This window comes from Scyliorhinus torazame, chromosome 6 (assembly GCF_047496885.1).
Source record: "Scyliorhinus torazame isolate Kashiwa2021f chromosome 6, sScyTor2.1, whole genome shotgun sequence".
In the NCBI taxonomy this organism is placed as follows: Eukaryota; Metazoa; Chordata; class Chondrichthyes; order Carcharhiniformes; family Scyliorhinidae; genus Scyliorhinus; species Scyliorhinus torazame.
The window spans coordinates 139,895,187-139,915,763 of NC_092712.1; positions in this window are offsets into that span (position 1 = coordinate 139,895,187).

The window sequence follows — 20,577 nt, forward strand, 5'->3', positions numbered from 1 at the left end:
AGTTAATTTCCTCCCAATCTGGACCAGCTCTTTTCGACCTAGACGACAGGGATGTTGCCTTATGCCTCTCCCGCATCCGCATCATGTAGAGCTAGGCTCATGCAGCCTGGCTTGATTCATCAGTGTCTTTAAATGCAGTGAGCAGCCTTGTCAGGTCTGCTCATTTTCCTGCACCTTGGTGGGAGAACAAGGAGTCTAAGTTGGTTTGTATTTCTGGTTAACTGGGTAGTGATGGGTTCAATGTCGGCCTCGTTCACGTCTCCCTCTAATTCTGCCCCACTGCTACCCTCATCCTCCTGGTCGGTGACAATGGGACAGAATGTTACTTGCTTGTACCTTCTTGGCTGCAATATTGCTTTATCATATCGACATGACACAGCCTTTGGTTTCCCCCTGATCTGGGGTCTCGGTTAGATAGTTCACTTCCTGAGCATCTTTGCTTCTCTGAACCAGGCTTGCACGGATTCACTAACACATAGGGCAGGATTCTCTGTTTTGGAGACTTTATGTTCTCCCTCTGGTGAAGAATCGCCACTAATTTGCTCTTGAGCTGGGAGTATAAATTCAGAAATGATTCATAAATCCTTTGCATGCAATTTATGCATGGTGGGGATTGCGAGAGATTCCCTTGCGAATCACGCTTTTGGGCTGCCATTTTGAGTGGGCTGCTCAAGAGTGAGGTCCAGCGGCAAGGCCCCCTCTGCCCCCCCACAAATCAAGTCCGCCACCCCCCACCCACCATGGGATTTTCTGGTCACCACCCCCCAACAATATGAGGCTGACACACCTCTTCCCGCACTGAGCCCCCATCAGAGACCCCCCCATAAGAGAGACGCCCACCAGAGAGACCTCAATATTGAGACATCCAACAGAGACACCACAATTACAGAGACCCCTGCCTGAAAGCTGGAGAGCTGTCTAGCCAGAGACAGTGAAAAAAAAATCACTGCTTTAAAATGCACCTGCGCAATACACCTGCTGGCTCAGGCACAGGAAGGAGTACCTAAAAATTCCTGGAAAGAGAAAACCAGTCAGATGGGCTTAAACTCCCTCAGATCTTTGAACTGCAAGCCTTTCATTGATATCTATGTGAAATTGATTTTACTCAGCTGTGATTGACAGCTTCCAGATGCACACATCTGACTGGATTATTTAATTCATCTTCATTCATGTTTGAGTTGATCTCACGTAGTCAGCTGGGAAATTAACTGCAACATTTCTGAACATTTAGCTTTAATTGACAACTCCTCGGCAACAACAAAGGCAGTTAAGTGCTTTCTGCAGAGAAATAGAGGAAGTGAAAGCACTTAACTGTCTTTAATGTGGTCCACGAGCTGTCAATCATACCTAGATGTTTATAAACATTGTGGTTAGTTTCACAGCTGACTACTTGAAATCCACTCAAGTGTGAAGGTAGATGAATTAAATTTAAAGATTTTGCTTCATATGCCTGAGCCAGCAAGTACATTGTATAGGTGAATTTTAAAGCAGTGATTTTTTTTCACTGTCTCTGCCTGGACTGCACTCTAGCTTCCAGGCAGGGGTCTTGCTTACGGGGGATTTCCAGGAAGGGATCGCTCTTATGGAGGTCTCTGTAACTGGTGTGTCTCTCTTATAGGGGTCTCTCTTATAGGGATCTCTCTTATAGGGGTCTCTCGTGGGGGTCTCTGTAATGGCAAGTCACTGGTGGAGGTCGCTATAATGTGGCATGTCTATAATTGGGGGGTTTCTGGTGGGGTCTCTGTAATGGGTCTCTGGTGGGGGTCTCTTGTGGAGGTCCCTGGTGGAGGTCTCTATAATTTGGGATGGGGGTTGGTGGGGATCTCTGTAATTTGGGCATTTCTAGTAGGGGTCTCTGGTCAGGGGGGCGGTGGGGGAGATCTTTTATCAGTGTGGTGGGCTGAATTTGCATTGTGGGGGGTGGGTGACCCACCGATGGACTTTATGGGAAACTCCCTTAAAGAGGCCCATGCGAGGCACACAGCCTCAGGGCCATGCTTATTAATACCTGCACCAATTCTTGTCCTCGTGAACCCGGGTCAAGAGGACCAGAGAGTCACGCGGGCTTGGAGAATATGGCGGCAGACCATTAATAGGACCCATTTGCATCTTCCCGCTGGCATGGCACAGGAACCTCAATGCCAGCGGGGGACAAGCATCAAAGGGCGTGATCCTGTTTTTACCCAAGGCTGGATTCTCCGCTGCATTGGGAACTCCACTATCAGTGGCGGGTGGTGGAGAATCCAGCCCATAATCTGCCGGCTGAAAGTTTCAGATCTCGGCTTGTTTGTCGGCCTGTTTTCTCACAGCCGTCTGGGAGAGTATCAAGTGTTCTCGGGCTACCTCATGGCCTACATAGTCTGACATGGAGAGTTCCTCCTTCTCCTCTAAAAACCTGCCCTGGATTAGTTTCAGAGGCATTCACACTTAGTGCCCATAAACTAATTTGAACAAAGTAAAACCGATGCACTCGCTGAGTGAATCTCTGGTTTCAAACAGTAGGAAACCTGACTCTTTATCCCAGTCATTGGAGTATACATGGCAGTATGTCTTGGTCATTGTTTTTAGGGTTTTAAGTTCCATTCTAGCACACCCTGAGACTGTGGGTGATATGCTGAAGACTTCAGCCACATCATGCCCAGACACCCCATCACTTCCTGAAATATCTTGGGCATAACATCTGAGCTCTGCTCTGGCTTAGTTTCTGTATGCTTTAGAAGTATTTTTGGCTGGAAAGAAGGTGGGGTTCCATTGTCTCTGAGTATCACCCACCCCATGAATTCAGTCATTGACTGATTTTACATCCTCCGCCCGCTTTGTCTTGTTTGCCGATTTAAAAAAAAACTCTCAGGACTTATTGAAAGTTCAAAATTTCCGGATGTAATTTGGTGTTTTTCTTTAATTATAATGACAATGAGGGTGAAGAAAAGCTGAGTAGGCAGGGATGGTCAAAGAGTTTAATGTTTAACATCAAAGACTGAGGCCCATGCAGGGAATTGTAGGAAAAAAACAAACACTGAAGTAACTTTATCTGAATATGTGGAGCATCCACAATAAGATGGTGGCATAAATAGAGAAAAATGGTTTGAATCAAATAATCATTACAGCGACATTGTCATAAGGTGATCAAAGTTGAGAAATAAATCTTCCAGGTATGCAATATTTCAAAAAGATAGGCAGAATATGAAATGAGTTGGGTTAGCCCTGATAATAAAGGATGACAGAGGACATTCCTGAGAAAGGATCTTGGCTCAGAAAATCAGGAAATTGAATTTGTATATGTAGATATTAAGAATAATGAGGTTCAGAAAGCTCCAGCGGGAGTAGTTTATAGGGTTCGAACAGTAGTTCTACATTGAATAGAGCATGAAACAAGACATTTCTGGGGCATGTAATGAAGGTAATGTTACAGGTATGGGGTCTTTAACCTTCCTGTCGACTGGAACAATCAAATTGGCGAAGATGGTCTGAAAGATGAGTTTTGGCAATTTCCTGGAGAAATATTTTGTGGAATCCAACCATGGATAAAGGCATTTTAGATCTCGTATTCTGCAATGAGGTAGGGTTAATTAATAATGTAATTGTAAAAGATCAGGGGCGAAATTCTCCGTTATCGGCGGAAAGTCCGCCGATCGGTGCAAAAAACGGCGCAAATCCGACTTGCGTCACGTCGGAAAAATGGGTCGAACGTCTCCGGCCCGAAATGGGCTAGCAGCGACGTAACGGGATCCGCGCTTGCGCAGTGGTTCACGCCGTGCAGCGTCATACGCGCCGCACGGCGTGACAGCTCATAAGGTCGCGCTGCTCCCCCCACCTGACCGGAACAGCCGACCGCAACACCCGACTGGATGGCTGGCCGTCGCTCAGCCCCGAGGTTCGAGTCACGCGATGTGGAGGCGCTCCTGGGTGCGGTGGAGCAGAGGAGGGACGCCCTGTATCCCGGGCACGGCCGCAGAGTTGCCCCACGCCACAGCCGGCGTCTGTGGAGGGAAGTGGCAGAGGCCGTCACCGCTGCGGCCCTGACACCACGGACAGGCACCCAGTGCCACAAGAAGGTGAACGACCTCGTCAGAGCAGGCAGGGTGAGCCTCCCTCATATCCCCCCTCCCCCATATCCCCCCTTCCCCCTTATCCCCCCTCCCCCATATCCCCCCTTCCCCCATATCCCCTCCCCCATATTCCCCATATTCCCCCCATATCCCCCCTCCCCATATCCCCCCTCCCCCATATCCCCCCTCCCCCATATCCCCCCTCCCCCATATCCCCCATATCACCCCTCCCCATATCCCCCCTCCCCCATATCCCCCCTCCCCCATATCCCCCATATCCCCCCTCCCCATATCCCCCCTCCCCCATATCCCCCCACCCCCCATATCCCCCCTCCCCCATATCCCCCCTCCCCATATCCCCCCTTCCCCCATATCCCCCCTTCCCACATCCCCCCTCCCCATATCCCCCCTCCCCCATATCCCCCCGCCCCATATCCCCCCTCCCCCATATCCCCCTCCCCCATATCCCCCATATCCCCAAGTGAATCCAGCCCTAAACTTAACCTCTGCAATGCACGCGCAACCGATGGCGTGCATTCATATACCTGCCTAACAGTGTTGCCTTTTACCCCTGCCACCCCCCCCCACAGGATAAGCGCGCACACAACAATAGGGAGCATGTTAGGACTGGAGGAGGCCCCGCTGATGAGAGGCCACTGACCGAACACGAGGAAAGGGCCCTGGAACTGGCTGGCGGACCTGCGACCGGGAGGTTGCTGATGCAGAGGTCGGGGGCGTAGTAGCAAGTGAGCCACCGACAGCCCGTCCCCATATCCCCCCTCCCCTATATCCCCCTCCCCCATATCCCCTGATCACTGCCTGATGTCTAACCATGCATGCTTCATTGTGTATCGCAGGACCAAACGTCCAGGCACCCATCCCCGCAGATGCAGACCGCCCGCAGGATGCCCCTCGGAGGCCACGGGAGACGGCGAGACCCGAACCCTCCAGCATGCGATGCCCGCAGGATGCCCCTCGCACACCACGGGAGACGGAGAGACCCGCACCCTCCAGCATGCGACGCCCGCAGGATGCCCCTCGTACACCACGGGAGACGGAGAGACACAGACCCTCCAGCATGCGACGCCCGCAGGATGCCCCTCGGAGGCCACGGGAGACGGAGATCCCGGACCCTCCAGCATGCGACGACCGCAGGATGCCCCTCGGAGGCCACGGGAGACGGAGAGACCCGGACCCTCCAGCATGCGACGCCCGCAGGATGCCCCTCGCACACCACAGGAGACGGAGCGACCTGGAGCAACAGGGAGACGACACCCCCGTCACGTGCGGGAGCGACCACCCAGCGACGAGGGGGGCAGCCACAGGCCCCCGTCACATCCGAGCCAGGACACCACTACCCAGGAGCACCACTACCCAGGAGACCACTACCCAGGAGCACCACTACCCAGGACACCACTACCCAGGACACCACTACCCGGGACACCACTACCCGGGACAGCACTGCCCAGGACACCCCTACCCGGGACAGCACTACCCAGGAAGACGAAATACCGGACAGTGACTTAGAGTGGATGGGTGGAGACGAACCCCCACCCCAAAGTGCCATGGACTCAGAGTGGGACGAAGAGCGTGACACAATGCCACTGCTGTCACCAACACCCTCCACCATCGCAGAAACACTCACCTCGGTTGGGCACTTTAGTGATGAGGCGTCTGGTACACTCTCTGGTGCGCACAACACAGCCGTCCCGGTACAGCAGGTGGAGGTAGGAGCAGCAGAGGGGCCGGGCGGTCGGAGGGCAGCCCAGCCCAAGCGAACATTTGCCGCCCAGATGCATCCCGGGTTCCTGGAGTTACCACACCCACACATAGATCCGATGCAACCACCGACCCGGAGAAGAGCGAAGAGGGTGACGGGCGGCTTGCGGCGGCTGCAGTCGCAGGTGGAGGAGTCCACCCGCGTCCAGGTGCTGGGAGTGGTGCCGGTCATGCGTGCCACCCAGGCTGACACCGCACGGGTGGCGTCCGCGGTGGAGGCAATGGGTGCGACGGTGTCAGACATGGGGAACGGTTTGCGAGGCCTGGGGCTTTCCGTGCAGGCGGCGTCTGTGGCCCAGGACATGGCTGTCCTCTCACAGGAGGCCATGAGCCAGTGCCAGCGCCAGATGGCAGAGGCGCTCAACGCCATAGCCCAGTCTCTGCAGGCCATGGCCCAGTCTCAGCAGGCCATGGCCCAGTCTCTGCAGGACATCGCTGAGGGCATCGGCGCCAGTGGCCATGTGCGAGCCGGCGTCGCACTGTCACAGACAGCGTTTGCCAACCCCCTGGGCTCCATGGCTGCAAACCTGCAGACCCCTGTCGATACCAGCACAGGCCTCCAGGACTGGCAGCGCCAGATATCGGGGGGGCGTCGGATGGCCAGTCCGTTCGCATCCCCCACCCATGTAGAGACCTGGGGGCCATCGGGGACCCCGAGGGAGGAGGAGGTGGTGTGGTCCGTCTCGGCTCCCCCTGTAGGGGAGGTCCCGGTACACCGCGACGCCTCGGACTCCCCCCCTTCCGTCCCAGGTGCATCGGGTGGGCAACGGGCAGGACAGGCTGGCAGCTCGCCATCCCAGTCGCCCGGGCCTCAGCCTGGCCCATTTAGGCCAGGACGCCCCAGGAAACGGCCGCCAAAGGGATCCAGTGTCAGAGGGCAGGAATCACAGGAGTCCACCTCCAGTTCTGCTGTACCGTCTGGGGAACCACGTAGACGTAGTCAAAGGGCCCGTAACGCCAAACAATTAGACACTGAGTAAGTTGGCACGGGTGCAGGGCACAGATGAGTTTTAGGGGCTAGGGCACGTGCATGAACTCCTTTGGTTATTAAAGTCAATGTTACACCTCCAGAAGCTGCCTTTATGCTCTGTCCAAAGCGTGCGGGGGTGTCATGTACGTTGAGCGCAAGTGTGTGTGTGAGGGGTGGTCTTACCTCAGCCCCAGGTGAGTCTGCCCCCTTCCCCCTGGGCCGCCATCAACATCCCCCGGGCAGAGGACGGGACCGTGCACTGCAGTGTCACAGCCGCATGCAGGGATGGTCCGGGTGGATGGTGGTACTGTGGCCATGGGTCAGACATAGTCCAACGATGTAGAGCCAGGAGCTCACCGCAGGGCGGGTTGTCATCATCCTCCATGGCCTGCAATAGACACGCGTCCACCCGCAACTGTGTGAGCCCGGCCCGTTGTGCCGCAGGTGGATCGGCAATGGGGGGGGGGGGGGGGGGGGGGGGTGGTGTGCATGCGGGTGGGGTGGGTGGGGTTGGGGAACGGCGGCCAACATCGCTGGATGATCGGAAAACATGACGGCCTGGTGGGGGGGAGGGGAACGACGACATGTCATCATTGCCCATATCCCCTCCTACCCCAGGCCAGGTGGCATGGACCGCATGGGTCCAACTGTTGGAGGCTGGCACCTGGCCAGGTGGACCAACTCACTTGCCCTCGCATCCCCCTCCCCGCCACGGACCCCCCATCCCCTCCCCGGCACGGACCCCCCCATCCCCCTGCTCGGCACGGACCCCCCCATCCCCCTCCCCGGCACGGCCCCCCCCCATCCCCCTCACCGGCACAGCCCCCCCCCCAATCTCCACCCCGGCACGGACCCCCCATCCCCCTCCCCGGCACGGACCCCCCCCCAACCTCCACCCCGGCACGGACCACCCATCCCCCTCCCCGGCACGGACCCCCCCCCATCCCCCTCCCCGGCACGGACCCCCTCCATCCCCCTCCCCGGCACGGACCCTCCCCCAACCTCCACCCCGGCACGGAACCCCCATCCCTCTCCACCGGCACGGACCCCACCCCCAACCCCCTCCCCGGCACGGACCCCCCCATCCCCATCCCCGGCACGGACCCCCCCCCAACCTCCACCCCGGCACGGACCCCCCACCCTCCTCCCCAGCACGGACCACCCCCATCCCCCTCCCCGGCACGGACCCCCCCCCATCCCCCTCCCCGACACGGACCTCCCCCCATCCCCCTCCCCGGCACGGACAACCCCCATCCCCCTCCCTGGCACGGACCCTCCCCCAACATTCCCCGGCACGGACACCCCCCCAACCTCCACCCCGGCACGGACCCCCATCCCCCTCCTTGGCACGGACCCCCCCCAACCTCCACCCCGGCACGGACCCCCCATCCCCCTCCCTGGCACGGACCCCCCCATCCCCATCCCCGGCACGGACCGCCCCCCATCCCCCTCCCCGGCACGGGCCCCCCACATCCCCCTCCCCTGCACGGACCCCCCCCCCCAACCTCCACCCCGGCACGGACCCCCCATCCCCATCCCCCTCCCTTGCACGGACCCCACCCCAACCTGCACCCCGGCATGGACCCCCCATCCCCCTCCTCGGCACGGACCCCCCCCATTCCCCCTCCCGGCACGGACCCGCCCCAAATCCCTCCCCGGCACGGACCCCCCCATCCCCCTCCCCGGCACGGACCCCCCCCCCCAACCTCCACCCCGGCACGGGCCCCCCATCCCCCTCCCCGGCACGGACCCCCCCCCAACCTCCACCCCGGCACGGACCCCCCATCCCCCTCCCCGGCACGGACCCCCCCCAACCTCCACCCCGGCACGGACCCCCCCCAACCTCCACCCCGGCACGGACCCCCCATCCCCCTCCCCAGCACGGACCCCCCCCATTCCCCTCCCCGGCACGGACCCCCCCATCCCCCTCCCCAGCACGGACCCCCCCAACCTCTACCCCGGCACGGACCCCCCCCCCAACCTCCACCCCGGCACTGACCCCCCCCCAACCTCCACCCCGGCACGGACCCCCCCCCCCCCAACCTCCACCCCGGCACGGACCCCCCCCAACCTCCACCCCGGCACGGACCCCCCCCAACCTCCACCCCGGCACGGACCCCCCATCCCCCTCGCTGGCATGGACCCCCCCCAACCTCCACCCCGGCACGGACCCGCCCCATCCCCCTCCCAGGCACGGACCCCCCCATCCCCCTCCCCAGCACGGACCCCCCCCCAACCTCCACCCCGGCACGGACACCCCCCAACCTCCACCCCGGCACGGACCCCCCATCCCCCTCCCCGGCACGGACCCCCCCCAACCTCCACCCCGGCACGGACCCCCCATCCCCCTCCCCGGCACGGACCCCCCCCGCATCCCCCTCCCCGGCACGGACCCCCCCATCCCCCTCCCCAGCACGGACCCCCCCCAACCTCCACCCCGGCACGGACCGCCCCCCCCCAACCTCCACCCCGGCACTGACCCCCCCCCAACCTCCACCCCGGCACGGACCCCCCCCCAACCTCCACCCCGGCACGGACCCCCCCCCAACCTCCACCCCGGCATGGACCCCCCATCCCCCTCCCCGGCACGGACCCCCCCCAACCTCCACCCCGGCACGGACCCCCCCATCCCCCTTCCCGGCACGGACCCCCTCCCGGCACTCCCCCGGAGCCCAGCCTACTCTAACAACCCCCCCCACCCCCCGCCGCACACACACACACACAACCCGTGACACACCTCTCCTCACGTATTCAGACTGCGGCCACGCCATCGCCTGCCCAGAGCCAACCCCCCAGGCCGTCACTCACCTCCACGCTGGTCGGCGTGAACCTGGAGCACAGGGTAACGCCGATGAAAATAAGGTTTAATTTACGTCGACGTGAACGGTCATCACGTCGACGGGACTTCGGCCCATCCGGAAGGGAGAATATCGGCAGGCCGAAAATCGGCTGCCTTGCGCAGACCCGTGACATTCTCCGCGGCAGCGGCGCCATTAACGCCCCGCCGACTTTTCTCCTTTCGGCGACTTCGGCCACCGGCGGGGGCGGGATTCACGGCGGCCAATGGCCATTCTCCGACCCTCTGGGGGGGTCGGAGAATGACGCCCCTGGGGCGTCATTCTCCGCCGGCGGGAGTCTCCGTTTTGCCGGCGCCCGGGGGTTTCCCGACGGCGTGGGGCTGCCCCACAATGGGAAACCCCATTGACCGGCCGGTGTTACGGAGACTCCCGCCGGCCGGTCGGGGCAGAAATGTGGCGGGGCGGGTAGGAGAATTTCGCCCCATAATACAACTGAATTTTGAAATTGACATTCTGAAATCACAAACAAAAGTCTTACATTTTAACAAAATTAATTGCATTGCTACGTGGGGAGAGCTGGCTAAGGTTGTTTGGGTCAACCAACTATGAGGTATGATGATAGTTGCACAGTGAGAAACATTAAAAGGAACTGTTTAAAATGTTCAACAAAAAGTACCTTCCGTGGGAGATCGAAAATCTGTTTATCTCAGCCGTAAGCATCCACAGCCATCGGCAGAAGAGAATAGCAAAGATTCACAACCTTTTGAATGAAAAAATTTCTTTTCATCTCAGTCCTTATCCCAAAACTGTTCCACCTCGTTCTAGATTTTCCTGCCAAGGGAAACAATGAGGGGGACTTTCCGTGTGCAACACCGGCCCCCTTGCTGTGTTTCTCAGCTGTGGGAGGCAGCCATCATTTTCCAGCAGCGGGATCTTCTGCTCCCACCACGGTCATTGGGATTTTCCATTGAATCTATCCTCTGCTGCCGGGACCGGAAGATCCCGCTGGAAAATCCACCCCCACCCACGTTTCATAATCTTAAATGTTTCAATGAGATCACCTCTCATTCTTGTAAATTTCATGGAACAATTTCCAGCAACAATGTCCCTAGAACCAGCAAGAATGCATGCCATGTTAGGTTTAGAATAAGCGATAAGACAAATTTGTAAATTAAGTCGTTTTGAAGTAACCTACCTGAGTCCGACCAGAGTTACTCACTGTAAGTAAAGCCATGCGATGAACAGATTGAACATAATGATAAGATAGCTGTACTTAAAATTGATAAGGCAGCAGGAGCAAATGAAATGCATCCAAGGATTCACCTGAGGAAGGAGCTGCGCTCAGAAAGCTAGTGATTCGAAACAAAGCCTGTTGGATTTTAACTTGGTGTTGTAAGACTTCTTACTGTGCTCACCCCAGTCCAACACTGGCATCTCCACATCATATTTATAAGTAACTGTCTTGAAGAGGGTTTCTGAGGAGGGTAATTCTGTTGATGTGGTGCACAAGGAGTTCCAAAAAGGCATTTAATAAAGGCATGCCAGCAAAGCTATAGCTCATGAAATAAAAGGAACAGTACCAACATGGGTATGAATTGGCCAGGTAACAGGAAACAAAGAGTAGTGCTGAATGGTTGTTTTTCAGACTGGAGGAAGGTTGAAACTGGGGTCCCCCAGGGATCGGTGTTAAGACCCCTGCTCTTCCAGATATATATATGAATGATCTAGACGTTGGGGTACAGCGCACAAGATGAAAATTTGTGGATAAAACAAAATTTTAAAACACTGAACCACGAAAAGGATGGTGTAGAACTTCAAAATGACATAGACAAGTTGGTGGAATGGGCAAGCAGGTGGCAGAGGAAATTCATTGCAGAGAAATGTGAAGATATTCACTTTGGTGGGAATGACAATAAAAAATAAAGGATGCAATTGTAAAAGAGGTGTAGGAGCAGAAGGATCTAGGTGCATCTGTGCATAACTTATTGAAGGTGGCAGGTCAGGTTCAGTGAGTGGTTAATAAAAAAAACTGTATACTAGGCTTTATCAATAAAGGCATAAAATACAAGAGCAAGGGGGTAATGTTAAACTTGTATAAAACGCTGGTTTTGTCTCAACTGCAGTATCAAGTCAAGTTCTGGGCTCCATACTTTAGGACGGATTGAAGGCATTAGATAGAGTGTAGAACATATTCCTGAGAATTCTTCCAGCGATTCAGTTATTCTTCAGTTATTTACAAAGATTGGAGAAGCTGAGACTGTTCTCCTTGCAGAAGGAGGAGACTTAGTGGAGATTTGATAGAGGTATTAAAAATCATGAGGAATCTGGACAGATTAGATAGGGAGAAACTGATCCTAATGGTAAAAGGATGGAGACCAAGAGGGTACAGATTTAAGGAAATTGGCAAAAGTATCAGTTGTGATATGAGGAAATACCTTTACATGCAGTGAGTGGTTAGCATCTGAGGTCCACTGTCTTGTTCCTTTAGAGGACCCATACAGGCATGATAGGCTGAATGGCCTCCTAGTCTTTCTATGATTCTATATTACATCAGAGGCTTCTTACTACAATTATTAACAGTATTTCCTGTGTTCACGTTACTTCCCTTGACTCCCTATTTTCAACAGATCATTTTTTTCCAAAAGTTAAGCAACAATTTTAAGTGTTATTACATTAAAAGCACTATGTGAGTTGTTATTCGAGCAATTTTTGGCTGTAGTTGTTCTCTTTTGCATTTGCTCTTTCTCTCTTTTCTGTTTGATTCCAAACAGATTCACCAGGAGAGGTACCCATTCTTAAATTGTTGTCTTAAAAATTAGTTTCATTATATCAATAAAACATTAGCAAAGATAATATTATTCACCAAATTAAGGGTAATGTTCTGACTCGGCACTGCTGGAGGAGAGTATCCCTTTCCCAAAGTGTGTACCAAAAATTTGGATTCATAATGCACACAATTTCCGAACTGTTATTTTGTATGGTTGGAAAATTGTCGGCAGCACGTTCCCAAATTTGTGATTTACTCACTCAGTGGGCAAGGCTCCCCATTGGCAAAGTGAAGTTAGCACATTGTTCTTGTTGTAGAGTTATAAATCACTACGGGTCATGTAACTTCCACCTACAACATGTGCTTTCTTCACATTTACTATTTGGACAGTGCTTGACCTGTCAGAACTCCATCATATTTTATCACAGAGTGGTGGATGAGTTCTCACCTACAATTCCTCATGTAATGTAATTTCAGTCTCACAACACAGCAACATAGAGGTACTAAATGGTGGTTAGATAGCTCCCTACAGCAATCAGTGGAAAATGTGAACTTCTCCACTTTGGCAGGAGGAATAGAAATGCAGCATATTATTCAATTGGAGAGAAGCGAGGGCAGAACTCTAAGAAACAGAGGGATCTGAGTGTCCTGGTACAAGAATCACAAAAGGTTAGTATGCAGGTACAGCAAGGCAATGGAATGTTGGTGTTTATTGCAAGGGGACTGGAATATAAAAGTTGGGATGTTTTGCTACAGTTGTACAGGGTGTTAGTCAGACCACATCTGGGGTACTGTGTGTAGTTTTGGTCTCCTTAATTAAGAAAGGCTATAAGTGTACTAGAAGAGAAGGTTCACTCCACTGATACCTGGGGTGCTGGTGGTCCGGCAGAGGAGTGGGGGGTGAGTTACTTTATGAAAAAAGGTTGGACAGGCTTGGCCTGTATCCACTGGAGTTTAGAAGAATGAGAGGTGTCCTGCTCCTAATTTGTATGTCCATATGTTTGCAGGAGAAAACCTAAGGCAGCACCACCTCAGGCCAATACTTTGCAAAACTTAAATTTTTTAAAAGTCCCCACAGAAACTGATATGCCAGACATTTAGGCTCAGCCGTAGGAGTTAAGAGGTTTTACAAGCACTTTTTTTGTTTAAAAAAACCTCTTATTTTCGAAAGACACCCATTTATGCAGGTGGGGTAGATTCTGTCCTGTCATGCCTAGATTCTTGATTCAGCCCAGACTGACAACAGAAAATTCTCTGTTGACTATAAGGATCCTCGAGTTAAATCAACTCAGTTCCCAGTTAGTATGAATCCACAATGTGAAATTCTCTTTAAACTGGCACTCTTTCTTAGAGAGAACACTGATGTGCGAATTTGCTGATGTGGGAGCTAAAATACTGAGATTGTGAGATAGCAAGTTAGCCCCCACTAATATCATGTCAAGTTGATTGCATTGCATTTTCTAAAACCAGCTTTATATAATATCACAGTAAAGCTGGGTGTATGAATTGTGCCTAACATTGGCACCTTTCTGTGAGCAGTGAGGGAAAATTGCACGCAGCTGCAGATCATAGTAACTATCAAGGCACTTGCTGACAGCCACGGTACGAGTAATAAAACACTGAAATCTCTTGCTACATGATTCTTCTAGACAATAGCAGGAGACGTGGCAAGGATTAGTTCGCTTCCAATTCATTATTGCATAATTTTTCTCGGTGAAACAATTTTTCTGTTGATTAAAATTCAGTATGTTCAACTACTTTAGGTAGCACATCTGAACACCTGTAACTTCCTTTGATTTGAAGCAATGGTATATCTATATTGACATTATGGACGAAGCCTATTTCCTTTCGTAACATCTACTTCTTGTATCACCAATTTGCCAAGGGGGTGTCACAATTTTCTTCCAACCGGATAATGCCTCAGTATTACAATTCACTGGAAAAGAGTGTATACTTGTTATATATTCAATTTTCAGTCTTCACAATTTTGGGAGGCACTGCTGTTCCTCCAAGGTCCAGGTCCCAAGTCTATTCATTTAGATAACAGTGGATGTAAGTTTTCCATGTTTCCTACAGGTAAGTTTACTCTCTTTAATGGTAATACTTTAAGCGATATACTTTTAACACTTCCAATTTAAAAAACATTCTGGAATCATTGTTGTCCTGGCTTATCAAGGTTTAAAGCTCACTATCTGACTTCTGATGACCCAAAGGGACATCCAGCCATCCCTGTTAGCTCCTGTCTCACCTGACCAGTGGACATTGGCCATTAAGTTCTTATCATTCCCATCCCAACATTTCTCCTCACCTCAGTCCTAAAAGGTTGACCCCGTATCCTCAAACTCTGACCCCCTAGTTCTGGACTACCCCACTATCGGGAATATTCTTTCTGAACCTACCATGTCTAATCCTGTTAGAATTTTGTAAATTTCTACAAGATCCCCTCTCACTCTTCTAAACTCCAATGAATATAATCCTAACAGATTTAGTCTCTTCTCATATGACAGTGCTGCCATCCCAGGATTCAGTCTGGTAAACCTTCGCTGCACTCCCTCCATAGCAAGAACACCCTTCCTCAGATAAGGACACCTGCATTTGCTACCCTCCAATCTGTAGGAACCATTCCAGAGTCCAAAGAATTTTGGAAAATGACCATCAATGGATCTATTATTTCTAGGGCCACTTCCTTAAGTACTCTGGGATGAAGATTATCAGGTCCTGGAGATTTGTCCACCTTCAATCCCATTAATGTCCCCAAATGCTTATTAATTTTTTGAAGGGAGATTTCTGAATTGGTTCCTCAGCTCAGCTAATCTTGGAAATGCCAGTGGGCCGAGTCTACATCACATTGGACTGCTGTGAACCATGACTTTCTTTACTTCCACTGAGGCTTTCACTCAGGGAAAAAAAATCAAAGGTGCCATGGTGAGAATGGAATAGCAAGCTTTAGTTTGTATAACATGTCAGATCGTCCTGGAAATCAATTATTTAGTTTGTATAGATGATCAAGAAGCAACACACACATGATCAAAAAGCGAAACAGTGGCCTTGATTTAATGGAAACATTTCAAATGTAATTTTGGGGGCGACTGGGGGGGTGTTTCTTAATGACCACGTTGGCGAGATCACTGTCCATATTTAACGGCACTTAGTGCCGAAAATGAGCTCCCACAAGTGTCTCACCATTACTGGCTATCGCACCATCTGATTCATTGACTCGCGCCTCAGCATCTCGCCGCTAACATGGGGAGCTGTTTTGAAATCCTCCCTCACCACTCACTCCCAGTCAATCCAAAAGCAGGTCAGCGCAGATCTGCTCCTCTCTTTGAGGATACTCACCTGGACAGGCTTCTCGACGCTGTGAATGAGAGGCGGGGCATCCTGTTCCCTCGTGAGGGTCAGAGGGCAAGCAGCAGGGTCACCAATAATGCCTGCCACCTCAAATTACTGGCTGACCCTCTCACACTCTCCATACCTAATCTTTGTGTTTGTTCCTCAGCACCTCTTGGCACCCACCAGCACAACACCTTCATGTCCATTTGCGGTGCCCACACATGCCACCTGCTATAGAACCCCCTGATCCATAAAGTACGTGACTCATAAGCCCTCTCATTGTCCCCGCTTCTGACACCGGCACACCTCAAGGACAGCACGCATATCAGGGTGGCACAGCGAAGCCAGTGACACCAGTAAGTCGGCCGGGGCCTGTGGTTCCAAGTCTTCCAGAGGTGGTCCACCAAGGCCATAGAAGGCCACAGGGCGCGAAAAGCAGCAGACTGCCTCCATCTCTGATGTGTATCCTGGGGACACACCTAGACCTAACATGAGACCATGTAAGATCAAGAAGAATGAAGAGCACTGAGTGGGCACTGAGGAGTACTAAAGGCTCAGGGGATCACTGTGTGTAGCTAGAGGCAATGGAAATGTCCAATGTTCATTCTTAAAAAATGTTATACCTGATACATGTAAAACCTCTGTCATGTTAATCTTCACAGCGGGCCTGCCTGCACCTCCACCTCTGGGGTGATGATACATAAATTCTGAGTGGATGGAACAGGGTAGTTAGGGGGGGGGGGGGAGTGGGGGTGGTTAGAAAGTTTGAGGAATGGGGAAGGAAGGGGGAAAGGAGGGGAATGGGGGAGGGGTGAACAGATGGACAAAGCCTCGTACTATGAGATTTGGGTGAGGGTGAGGGCTCCAGGCATGCTGGACCCTCACGGTCGCCTATCCTCCATTCTCCACCTCCTCCAGCAGTTCCTCCCTGGTCTCGCCCTCCAACCCCTCCTGGTCCGCCTCCTTCTCAGATGGATGTCTGATGCATGTCCCTCCTCCTCCAACATGTTGCCCCGCTGCTGTACCAGATTGTGGAGGGCACAGCAGACGACCACACAGCGGGAAACCCGGAAACCCGGTATTTTGAGCAGTCCAATACACGACTCAATGACAGCACAGGTGGCAACATGGGCCTCATTTTATCGAGTCTGTGCCTCAGTGTCTGGCCTCTGCACTGGCAGCCTCAGCCTGGACCTCAGCAGGTACCCCATATCCCCCAAGTGCCAACCCGTTATCCTGGAGTGGTCCAAGAAGACAACGAGGAACTCCGAGGGTCGCAGGGTGTCGCTGTCATGCACGGTCCGTGGGTAGTGGGCACACACATGCATGATCCGGATGTGGTGGCCGCACATGATTTGAACATTCAGGGAGGGGAATCCCTTCCTGTTAATGAAGGTCACTCCCTGATGTCCTGGTGTGCGCAAGGCGACATGCGTGCCTGGACCTGGGGCATCCCGGCGATGGTGGAGAATCCTGCAGCCCGGGCATCTTGGTGGGCTTGGTTCAACTTAAAGTTGATAAAGTTTGATACTCAGGAATTTAGGGCATCTGTGAGCCCTGGAATGAACCGGTTGCATAATTTCATGGCTGTAGTGACCTTCACGGCCCCAGGGCTGCCAAGTCTTTGAGGACGTGGCACAGGTGCCGCACTGTCTCTTTGTTGAGATGGGGGCCGGGATTCTCTGACCCCGCGCTGGGTCGGGGAATCCCCGGGGGAGGGCGTGAGAATCGCACCATGCTGCCCCGACGCCAGCTCGCCGATTCTCCGGCGCCGGTTTCCGGGCGCCCGCTGGATCGCTGCCGCTGGTCGGGGGATGTTGAAAGGGCCCCCCCGGCGTTTCTCCGGTCCTCACAGGCCGGGTTTGGCCGAGTCCCGCCACGTTAGTGTCTGCGGGTGCCATCCTGGAGGGGGGGGGGGCAGGGGGGTTCCGACCCCGGGGGGTGGGGGTTGGGGAGCCTCCACGGTGGCCTGGCCCACGATCAGGGCCTACCAAGCGGTGGGCGGGCTGGTTCCGTGGGGGCCTATGTTCGTCTGCTCCGGGCCCCTGCAGGGCTCCGCCATATTGCCCGGGGGCCAGTGTGGAAACGGGAACCCATGTGCATGCGCAGAACCACGCCGGCCGTGGTGCGCATGCGCGAATTCGCGCCGGTCGTGCCATGCCAGCTGGAGCTGCGGGGTCCACTCCGGTGCCGACCTAGGCCCCTGGGAAGGGGAGCACACCGGACAATTGAGGACTTTTGACGCCAGATTGGTTCACACCGCTTTTCACGCCGGCGTCAGAACCTGGCCGCGGGATTGGAGAATCCCGGCCGAGGTCTCCTGTGTTAGTGGTTCTGTCCTGGAAGTTTTGGTAGGACTGACAGGCAGCAGCTGACATTGCCCTGTTATGGTTCCCCACAATATTTAAAGATGGCTTGAAGGCTTCAGGAACGAAAAGACCCTTGAGCAGCTCCAGTGTCCTTGAGCTGCTTTCCCAAAATTGAAAATGGCTACTCACTTCCTCAGTTCTCCTCAGTATCCATTGTACTAGCTTCACATTTTTAAAAAGGATTACTAAACAACGACCACGTGATTTTTAGTTGGGGAGCCGGTTAATTCCCAGGAGGCCGTTACATTCGACTTCAACTCGCTAATGAGATTGAAATTGATGCAAATTAGGGTTAATGATATGTTTGCCACATTTGGGTGAGTTCTGGAACTCGCCTCCGGAGAGGGACGGTTAGATAGCAAACTGAGTCCCGCCCGACAGAATTCACGACTTTGGCCCTTCCCGCTATTTAACCGTCGTGCCCAGATCTGTGCTGGGCTCAGCGTGATGATTTATTCGGGACCAGTATAGATCATAGGAGCCAAATCCACAATAGAAAATTCTAGAAACACGCATCAAATCAGGCTGTGTAGAGGCCTAGGCAGGTCGACATTTTCAGTGTGTGGCCCTTTGCAAAATATTAACCACTGACAGCATTTAAAAAGGAACACAACCCTTGGGGTGTGGGAATGCACATTCAGGAAATTAAATAAAATGACCTGTAAAGTGCATAAGTGGAGACTAGAAGATGGCTAAATAGCAGTAAATTGCATTAGCACAAGTCAACTGAAGGCATAATGAAAGAGATCAAAGAATTGAATGATGTCTACGAGACACAGCTTGTGTGCGAATATTTGAAAGAGATGGGAGAAAAGGTAGCTGCAAGGTGAAGTACAAAAAACTGGCATTGTTACAGGCTTCAGTGGCCTCGGAATCTGTTAGAAGAGAAATGCACCAAGAGAGCTGACCATTTAGACAGCATGGAATCGTGCGGGAGAATCTTCATACAAAGTAACAACTCTCCCTTCACACATGGTGCATATTTCAGTGTTAAAATTTACTTGGACTATAGGTTACACACCTGCACATTTCCCAACAAGAAGTCCTCGTAAGAATTCAGTAGCAAACGTGAAATAACAGTTGTTAAACCTGCTGAAATTGGCCAGAAGGATCTTACTGTCCATGTTCATAGCTAGCAAATTCAATATTGAAGATCAAAAGGAATAGTTGCGGGAATGTTATAAATAATGTGGGAAACCGACATTTAATTCCAGCGCACAGTTGTTGTATGACATGCAAACTGTGGTTGCTGGGCGGATGTGAGGTTGAACTCATTGACATTTGCAATAGAACTGAGTCAGACTTGAAAAAAAAATCAAACAGCAATATTCTACAAGATCCAGAACATCAAGCTTTTTTCCATGCGCTGTAGCCATATCTGGATGCAATTATACCTGAAAAATAACAAGATTGGTCTGACCGCTATTTTGCAACATTCTTCGCATGACTTGGCTCCAACACTAAAACCTAATTTTAAACCACTGTTCCTTCCTTACGTGCTGAATTTCTTATACAGCTTGTGATACACTCATTTCCTCTTGTGTGAATACCTGAGAGTGAACATTTATGTTAAGTGGTCTGAAAGTTAGAAGCCAAACCCATTTTTTTAGGCACTAATTTTATGATTCCAGTTAGCAGACCAGTTTCAACGTGAATTCCCAGAAGGTGAAAGTATTGTATCCAGACTGCGTATTTCACAGTGCTTGGAATGAAATTGAAACAGATTTGCAAACCAAACTTGTTGGAATAGCAAAACCGTTTCCTATTTGCTCCCATTTAATTCCCGTAAACCAAAGTCCATAAATTGTAATTGCCTATGAAATTAATACCTTTGCTCTTTTTATCATAAACAAAGAACAAAGAACAACGAACAAAGAAAAGTACAGCACAGGAACAGGCCCTTCGGCCCTCCAAGCCCGTGCCGACCATGCTGCCCGTCTAAACTAAAATCTTCTACACTTCCCGGGTCCATATCCCTCTATTCCCATCCTATTCATGTATTTGTCACGATGCCCGTTAAATGTCACCATCGTCCCTGCTTCCACCACCTCCTCCGTCAGCGAGTTCCAGGCACCCACTACCCTCTTGTAAAAAACGTGCCTCGTACATCTCCTCTAAACCTTGCCCCTCGCACCATAAACCTATGCCCCCTCGTAATTGACCCCTCTATCCTGGGAAAAAGCCTCTGACTTTCCACTCTCTCTATGTCTCTCATAATTTTGTAGACCTCTATCAGTTCATAGAATTTACAGTGCAGAATTTGCAGTTCGCCCCTCAACCTCCGTCGTTCCAGTGAGAACAAACCGAGTTTATTCAACCGCTCCTCATAGCTAATGCTCTCCATACCAGGCAACATCCTGGTAAATCTCTTCTGCACCCTCTCTAAAGCCTCCACATCCTTCTGGCAGTGTGGCGACCAGAATTGAACACTATACTCCAAGTGTGGCCTAACTAAGGTTCTATACAGCTGCAACATGACTTGTCAATTCTTATACTCAATGCCCCGGCCAAT